Genomic DNA, 9,505 nt, shown 5'->3' on the forward strand with positions numbered 1-9,505 from the left:
AAAGCAGTAACCCACTCACCTATACAAATAAAATACTGTTTTTTAAAATGCATGGTACACATTCTTTGCAGTAGGCATATTAACCCTCTGTGCTACATTAGATAACTCAAAGCTGCCACTGGACAAAACAGGCATCTCTCTCCAGCAGGTACATTAATCACTGGTATTATCTTGACACTTTATTGTTGCTCGAAAATGTCTAATTATAGAAGGAACTTTGCAGTGCTTTTAAAACTGCTGCCTGCGGACCCCCTGGGAATGTGTCATAGACCCCTGGGGGTCCGCAGACCACAGTTTGGGAAACACTGGTTTAGGCTATTCACGGTCAAGGTTGTTTTCTGTACTTTTGGAGATTGTTTTCAAGCTTCTTTAAGATAAGGGCTGGAACATGTGAGTGTAGAAGGATATATGAGGACTCTTTGCCTTTGGAATGCTTGCATGGAGAGTGGCCAACTCCAGTACGTTTCCTTGGTTCAGAGCAGGGCCTCTCAGAAACTTCTAGTGCTTTGAGATTATAAAACTGGGGTTTGTTGACTTGTTTAACCTGAATGTAGACGGACGCGTCTACTTCAGTGTACCAGAACCTAGCTTGCTAGTCTCTTAACCTCGGCTGTGAATCCCCCAGTCTGGAGTGGGCTAAGATGCAGCGTTTGCAGCCGGTGAGGTGTTTTATTTTTGATTATTGACTTTGTGATGTGTGAGTGTGTCGTTGTGCACATTCAGGTCTCCAGTGATTATAATCATCTGATGTATTTAGTGCATTTTTCTGATTTCTTGCAGTGAACGTCCATATTATTATCTGCTTGTATTTCATTCCATGCATCTTATTCAATTCATTTAACAGTTGCATTTGCCTACTTATAAGTGTGATATTATTGCTTGCACACACACACATATATACACACACATATATGTATATATATACACATACACACACATATAAATATATATATATACAAACCCACACACATATATATACACATACACACACACACACACACATATATATATATTCACTGAAAAAAACATAGGTTTCAGGGGTGTTATAGTTAGCTGGACAATTCCCTCGTACAAAACCCTAGAAATTCCCCTGTTATAGTTAGTTCAGCTTACTATAACTCGCGCCCCCGCAATGCACTGCTGATGACGTCACATATTACATCACTCATGACATGGTCAGTGACATCACTGATGACATCACTGATGACATCTCAAATGACATCACTCATGACATCACTGATGACGTCATCCATTGACTATGGGTTTCTGAACAGTTTTATTATGTTTAATATATATAGAGAAAGGCCTGTTGAAAAATAAATGGGTGTACAAGTGTGTGAATGGATGATTTTCTAGGTGCGTAACTGAGTCTATAAGTGAGTCATTAAATGTATCTTACTGCAGACTAGTGACTAAACTGTGTGAATGTCTGTATGTGTCTGTGTGTTGGTGTATAAGTGGCTGCATGGTTTTGTGAATAGCTATATGAGTGTCTATATGGGTTATTGATTGGTTGTCTGAGTATCTGTATGGATGCCTGAGTGTTTGTGTGGGTAGGGTGTGTGTGACTCTGTGACTAGATGTGTGAGTGGGTGATTCAGTGGGTGCATGTTTTTAAGAGTGCATCTGTGATGGACTGTATGGTTGGGTGAGTGTATGTATGGGTGTGTTAGTGATTGAATGTATATCTCAGTTGTACATGTGTCAGTAACTACATATGTGAAACGCAGTGTATATGTGTGTAAGAGTATATAACTATCTATATGTGAGAGTGTGGGATTTTGGGAGTGGCAGTATGCGCCATAGTGCAAGGATATCTGTGTCATGTGCTGTTTGTTTTTCTGCAGGAAGACACAGAATTTGTTAGTATTTTTATGAGTAAGTGAACTTGAGTGTTTTTAACTGTATAGGTGAGTAAATTTTACTGTGATTAATTATTTGCATGACTGACTAGATGTACCTCAATGGATGATTGGCGGTGTGTGAGTGTCTATATAGGTGTATAAATGCACAGAGTGACTGTAAGTATGAGTGACTGTACAGGTGAGTGAGTGGAGATGTATGTAGACCTAAAAGTCAATGAGTGGGTGAGTAGTTATTGGTATTGGAGTATCTATGGTTGTCAAAATGGCCGTCTGAAATTTTGAGTCGGTGTATCAAAGGTTATATTAGGGTGTGAGAAGATACACTAATTTATCACATGGATGATGTCATCAGTGATGTCATTTGAGATGTCATCAGTGATGTCACTGACCATGTCATGAGTGATGTAATATGTGACGTCATCAGCAGTGCATTGCGGGGGCGCGAGTTATAGTTAGCTGAACTAACTATAACAGAGGAATTTCAAGGGTTTTGTACGAGGGAAATGTCCAGCTAACTATAACACCCCTGAAACCTATGGTTTTTTCAGTGAATTTCCAAGGTGTTTTAAATGCCAATTCCTAACTATAACGCCCCTGAAACCTTTGGTTTTTTCAGTGAATTTCAAAGGTTTTTTAAATGCCAATTCCTAACTATAACGTGCATGAAACCTATGGTTTTTTCAGTGAATTTCAAAGGTTTTTTTAAATGCTAATTCCTATCTATAACTTATCTCTGAAGATATCATGAAAAGCATTCTTTTTTAAAAGTAGGGTGCACATTAGTTTTGTGGAAAAGCATCTTTGTGATTGGTTAAGAAAAAGCAGTTTCAACGTGGAATACATATCAAGGATAAAATTTGCTCAGCTCAACCACACCTGCTACTTGCGTTTGGAAGGCACTGTTCGAACTTAAAACAATCGTCAACTTTTAACCTGCATGTGTCGTTAAATGTTCAAGAAAATGTTACAAAAAAATATCATAAAGTTTTAAAAAATTGATGAACTTTTAACCTGCACGTATTGTAGAATGTTCTAGAAAGTGTGTTGATAGAATACGTTGCACTTCTGACTTCTATGTGTTGTTGAATATTAAAAAAAACGGTTCATATGGAAAATTAAAAAGAAACCAATAGAAAAGTTTTGAAACCTAAAAGAATCAAGGAACTATTCTAATTTATTCTTTACATGTATTTATGTGTGCAGCAACACAATTATAGACACAACAGCACTAGGAAGAGGAAGAAGCAGGGAGTGGGGTGAGGGGGGGAGATGGGCAGAATGGCACACATGCACAATTAAGTACAACACACATATAGACTAACAATGGCCAAAATGAAACACACCAACAAGGAGCACAAGTCACACAACCTGCCAACATCACACCACTGAATGAGCATAGAAGTGAAAACCACGCTGCATTCGTACAGGATGTTTACAAAGGCCAGTCGTTGGTGTTGTGGGATGTCTGCGACTGTGGTCATCATGGATGAGATGCCCAGCATGTGGCACATGGTCGAGTTCACTGTGTGTTATGTTGCCAAACGGCTGCTCCTCCCTCCCACGAGCCCCCACACTTTTGTACTCGTACGGCACGCCATTGTAATGCCTATTTCCGCGTGTCCTGCTACAATCCAACAACAACATCACAGTGCCGTTTGGAGGTGGTGCATGCCACTTTACAACATCGACTTCTGCGGCTCTTGTAACAGGCCACACCAGAACACAGAGACACACTTACCGCACTTCCTGTACACGGACATGTCCGAGACACCCCGTTTCCCTTGCCGGATAGGCACACCCCTGCACTGACCTGTGAACCCCAGACCAGCACACGCCAGTTGTGCATGCAGGAGGATGCGTACGTAGCTACACATCCAGGCTCACTGCCAACGCTGAGGTGACAGCAAACTATGATGTTGCAGGGCTCGTGCCTATCATGCTAAGACAATGACCACAGGAACACACTTACTAAGATGTGGGTTTTGGGGGCATTGGCGGTCCTGGAGTTGTTGAGATGAGTCTTCTGGTCCTCATGGGTATCCCTGTATCATGCTCATTGACTCTATGGCACCTGTGGGTGTTCTGGTGTGGCTCTTGGCTGTGTTCCCTTTCATGGTGCAGGTAGTTGTCCTGCTTAACACCAGCAGAAAGCAGGTGTAAAATCCCTGGTGCTAACATGTCTTATCGCCGGAATTTGTTTCGCATTGCAATTGGTGTGAAAGTTGTGATGTGATTTTTTTCGTGTGCACAACAATATACGAACTGAGCAGTGTATCTCGTCAAGATCCACCATCTGACGCACTATTCCCAATCAATATAAATACAATGAGATTTCTTAATAGATTTCGTGTGTACACTGTAAGTGCAGCCAATACCTCAGTGCAATACAATACAGGATTTTAGTATTTAGAATAAATCGCAAAGGTGCACCTCATGTCTTTTTGCACGGGAACGGCTACTCTCCATTTCATTATCAGCACTTTAACGGAAGTAAAGTTGAGATAAATCTAACACACTATTTAGAAGTTGGTGCAAACTGCAGATATCACTAGTATTCCAGCGATAAGTGCCCCAAAATTTAACACCATGGTGGACTCCATCAAATAACAGTAATAAGAACAAGAAAGAGTCACACAGCAGTTAAGAGAACAACCAAAAACATTATTCATTTTTTTTTCAAACTTTATTTTTTATAACAATAAATATATAAACGATAAACTATTTTCAAACTTTATTTTTTTATTAACATAAATATAAACAATAAACTAATAAACAAAATGTTACAACAATAATACAAAACAACAAAGCGGAACACTCCTGTGGGAACCACGGATGTCGACGACAGACCTGGAAAATCAAAAAGATTGTTAAAAAAACCAACATGGTATTCTCAACAAAATACCACAAGAAACAAATCAAAGATATATAAAATGTATACAGCTAACAAAATTTTATAAGTTTAACTTACAAAAACTGTAAATGTTGCCGCTTTAAAATGTTTACCGAATCTGAGGAATTTTTTTTGCAGAAGGCACCACGCCCACAACGTTTTTCTTCAGTGGTGAAGAAATGTTTAACTTTTTCCAAGGGGCAAACAAAGACCAATGCCACCTTCTTCATTCGCAAGATTTGCAAAGAGTTCTGTTACGAGGGGATCCTAACAAAAAATACTCGTGCGGCACAGCAAGTATGATGAAACACCTAAGGACCCTTCATCCAAACAGTCTTGCACGAGAAGAGTGCAAACAGATGAGAAACACTCCTGTTCTGTATCTGTAAAAAAGAATCACAAATAAATGTATATTAATAACTTTCAAATGTATACTATTCCATTACTGTACAAACACATTTTATATAAAAACTGACTAAGAAACTATAGCCCTGAACCACAAGTGTGACGATCGTTAAAACACTACATGCATAGTGCATACTACTTTGAAGCAGTTCATGCCCTAAAGCCTACCTCACTAAAAGACTACATGCTAACTGACTAAATGATTACAGTACTATAAGGAGACACACTGGGTGAGTGACAGGGTGTTTGCTAGAAGACTATGAATACTAACTAAGGAATTGAAGGTGTGAAACACAACTGTGTAGGTGATTAGAGGACTGCATCAATACTGCATAGGCATTTAAAGCGGTCCATGTGCTAAGGCCTGGCTCACTGCATGACTACTTGGGTACTGACTGAATGATTAGAGTACAGCAAGGAGAGTGCCTAGGTGAATTTATAAGTGTTAGGCTTTTCGCACAGGGAATGGATTAGTACTTGGTACTGAATGAGTCACTAGAGGAGTTCAAAGGCAGTCACAAGTGCTGGACTGTATGGATACTGACTAGGAAATTGAAAGTGTGAAAGACAAGTGTCTAGGTGGTTAGAAGACTGCATGCATAGTGCATAGGGGTTTGAAGCAGTCCATGTGCTAAGGCCTATGAATACTTAGGCACTGACTGAATGATTAGAGTACTGCAAAGATAGTATCTTGGTGAATTTATAAGTGTTTGGGTTTTAGCACAGTGAATCGATTAGTACATGGTGCTGAATGGGTCACTAGAGGACTGCAAAGGGAGTGACAGGGTATTTACTGGAAGTGTATGGATACTGACTAGGGAATTGAAGGTGAGAAAGACAATTGTGTAGGTGGTTAGAGGACTGCATGCATAGTGGATAAGGGTTTGAAGCAGTCCATATACTAAGGCCTGGGTCACTGGATGAGTACTTGGTGTAGTGAAAGAGCCACTCTTGTAGTCTGGCACCCTATGATGACCTCCGACCGCCACTATTTTAACTGACTTTAGTGTGTTATTTTACCATAGCCTTAATGTAGGATGGTCCTGCATATGCCTGCTTCTCTTCCGTCCTGTACTATTGACTATGACATGGCCTCATGTCATCCTGCTTTCTGACTTTACCTTGCTTCAAACTTTTCTGTCTGTGTGCACAGTGGTGCTTGTAAGTTGTGTGGATGAGAATTATAGGTGCTAACTATTGCCTTTGACAGGGCCTCATGTCTGACTCTGCCTTGCTGCTGCGTGCACAGCAGTGCTTGCAAGTTGTTTGGGTTATTCCCATTCAAGGTCTTGCTGTTTTCCTGAGCGATTGTTTTTGTTTAGTGTACTGTGGAAGGCCTTGTGAGAGCTTCGTCAAGACAGAGGCTGGAAGAAGTGCGAATGGAGGAAGAGACTTGAGAGCTCCTTACTGCCATGGAGATGCTTGCTTGGAACTTGGCCAGTTCTGGTAAAATTCCTCTGGCGGTGGGAGGAGGTCTTTCACGAATCTTCTAGTGTGTTTAAAGCTGAGGGTTGCAGGCTGAGAAACTGGGAGTTTGGATTCCGAGCGAGGGCAGACGTGTCTATCTCGGATTGAACCCTGGCTTGCTGAGCTCTGATCCCCGGCTGTAATTCCCCCAGTCAGAAGTGGGCAGTGTATTCACCAGGTGATGTATTGAGTTGTGTGGTTATTGCCATTGTGATGTGTGGCCAGTGGCTTTGATCATTTGAGGTGTTTTCTTTGTGGTGTGGGAGGTGCACATCCAGAGTGATCCTCTACTGTGTATATATATATATATATCTTTCTGATCTCTTGTAGGACGTCCAGTGTATCTTATCTTATATCAGTTATTGCTTGTTTATTAATCAGTATTATAGTTTGCTCAGTTATGGATTCATGCCTTTAGATTATGAGTTTGCTACATATATTTGAATCTTATGCATTTGGTATCTGAGATAGTCTTTGTTTAGAGAGTATTATGTAATAAACCCCAAGCCTTATTCTAAAAGTGATAGAGTCTTTGCATTTTGTTATTTGCCTCCCAGGTGGGAGTGCAGGGATTGGGTGTGGCTTATTGGTGAGAAGCTACATTCAAAACATTTGGATACTGACTGAATGATTAGAGTACTGCAAGGAGAGTGCCTGGGTGAATTTATTAGGGTTTGGCGCAGTGAATGGATTAGTACATGATGCTGAATGGGTCACTAGAGGAGTGCAAATGGAGTGACAGGGTGTTTGCTGGAAGGGAACGGATACTGACTGGGGAATTGAAGGTGTGAAAGACAAGTTTGTAGGTGCTTAGAGGACTGCATGCATAGTGGATAGGGGTTTGAAGAAGTCCATATGCTAAGATCTGGCTCTGTGCATGAATACTTAGGTAGTGACTGAATCATTAGAGTACTGGAAAGAGAGTGTCTTGGTGAATTTATAAGTGTTTGGGTTTTGGCACAGTGAATGGATTAGTACATGCTGTTGAATGGGTCTCTAGAGGACTGCAAAGGAAGTGACAGGATATTTCCTGGAAGTGTATGGATACTGACTAGGGAATTGAAGGTGTAAAAGACAAGTGTATAGTATGTTAGAACACTACATGCATACTGCATAGTCATTTGAAGCAGTCTATTTGGTACTTAGAAACTGACTAAATAATCAGACTACTTCTAGGACAGTGCTTAGGTGAAACTTTTAAATTTTCAGTTCTGCCACAGTGAACAGAATAGTACATGGTACTGCACCTTAGTGTCAAACCATGACTCATTTTATCAATGCATAAGCAAAGACTAGCTTCTAATGCTACTAAAACTTGACAACATGAGAGGTTTTAAATTAGTTATCTGTCAGCAAATACATGATGTTACCAAATGCTTCTCTCACAGTGGTTCTCAAATGCACACAGACTCACAGTGTAATTCTAGACAACAACCACTATACCTAGGAGTTTACCAAAAAGCATTCACTACTGTGGAAGTGGTAAGCAAACTGCATACAATCTTCATATTTCAGGACTGCACTTTTATGTCAAAGCCTGACTCATATAATCAAAGCATAAGCAAAGACTGGCTTCTAATGCTACTAAAACTTCACAACATGACCGGTTTTAAAACAGGTATATGTCAGCAAATACACGATGTTATCAAATGCTTCTCTCACAATCCTTACCCAAATGCACACAGACTCACAGTGTGATTCTAGACAAGCGCCACTATCCCTATGAGTTTACCAAAACTCATTCACTACAGTGCAAGTGGTAAGGGAACTGCACACAATCTACATATTTCACAACTGCAATTTACTGTCAATGCTTGACTCATATAATGAAAGCATAAGCCATAACTGTCTTCTAATGCTACTAAAACTTGACAACATGACATGTTTTACAATACTTATCTGTCAGCAAATACACGATGTTACCAAACACTTCTCTCACAGTGGTTCCCAAATGCACACAGCCTCACAGTGTGATTCTAGACAAACAACACTATCCCTAGGAGTTTACCAAAACTCATTCACTAGAGTGGAAGTGGTAAAGGAACTGCACACAATCTACATATTTCACGACTACACTTTAATGTCAATGCCTGACTAATTTAATCAACGCATAAGCAAAGACTGGCTTCTAATGCTACTAAAACTTGACAACATGACAGGTTTTAAAACAGTTATCTGTCAGTAAATACAGGATGTTACCAAATGCTTCTCTCACAATTCTTACCCAAATGCACACAGACTCACAGTGTGATTTTAGACAATCAACACTATCCTAGGACTTTACCAAAACTCATTCACTACTGTGGAAGGGGTAAGGGGACTACACACAATCTACATATTTAAGTACAGCACATCAGTGTCAAGGCATGACTCATTTAATCAACATATAAGCAAAGACTGGATTCTAATGCTACTAAAACTTCACAACATGACAGATTTTAAAACAGTTACCTGTCAGCAAATACATGATGTTACCAAATGATTCTCTCACACTGATCACAAATACACACTAACTCACAGTGTGATTCTAGACAAGCACCACTATCACTATGAGTTTACCAAAACTCATTCACTACTCTGGAAGAGTTAATGGTACTGCACACAATCTACATATTTAAGTACACCACATCAGTGTCAAAGCATGACTCATTTAATCAACGCATAAGCAAAGACTGGATTCTAATCCTACTAAAACTTCACAACATGACAGGTTTTAAAACAGTTATCTGTCAGCAAATACATGATGTTACCAAATGCTTCTCTCACAGTGATCCCAAATACACACTAACTCACAGTGTGATTCTAGACAAGCACCACTATCCCTATGAGTTTACCAAAACTCATTCACTACAGTGCAAGTGGTAAGGGAACTACATGC

The sequence above is a fragment of the Triturus cristatus genome, chromosome 4_1 (assembly GCF_964204655.1).
Source record: "Triturus cristatus chromosome 4_1, aTriCri1.1, whole genome shotgun sequence".
NCBI lineage: Eukaryota > Metazoa > Chordata > Amphibia > Caudata > Salamandridae > Triturus > Triturus cristatus.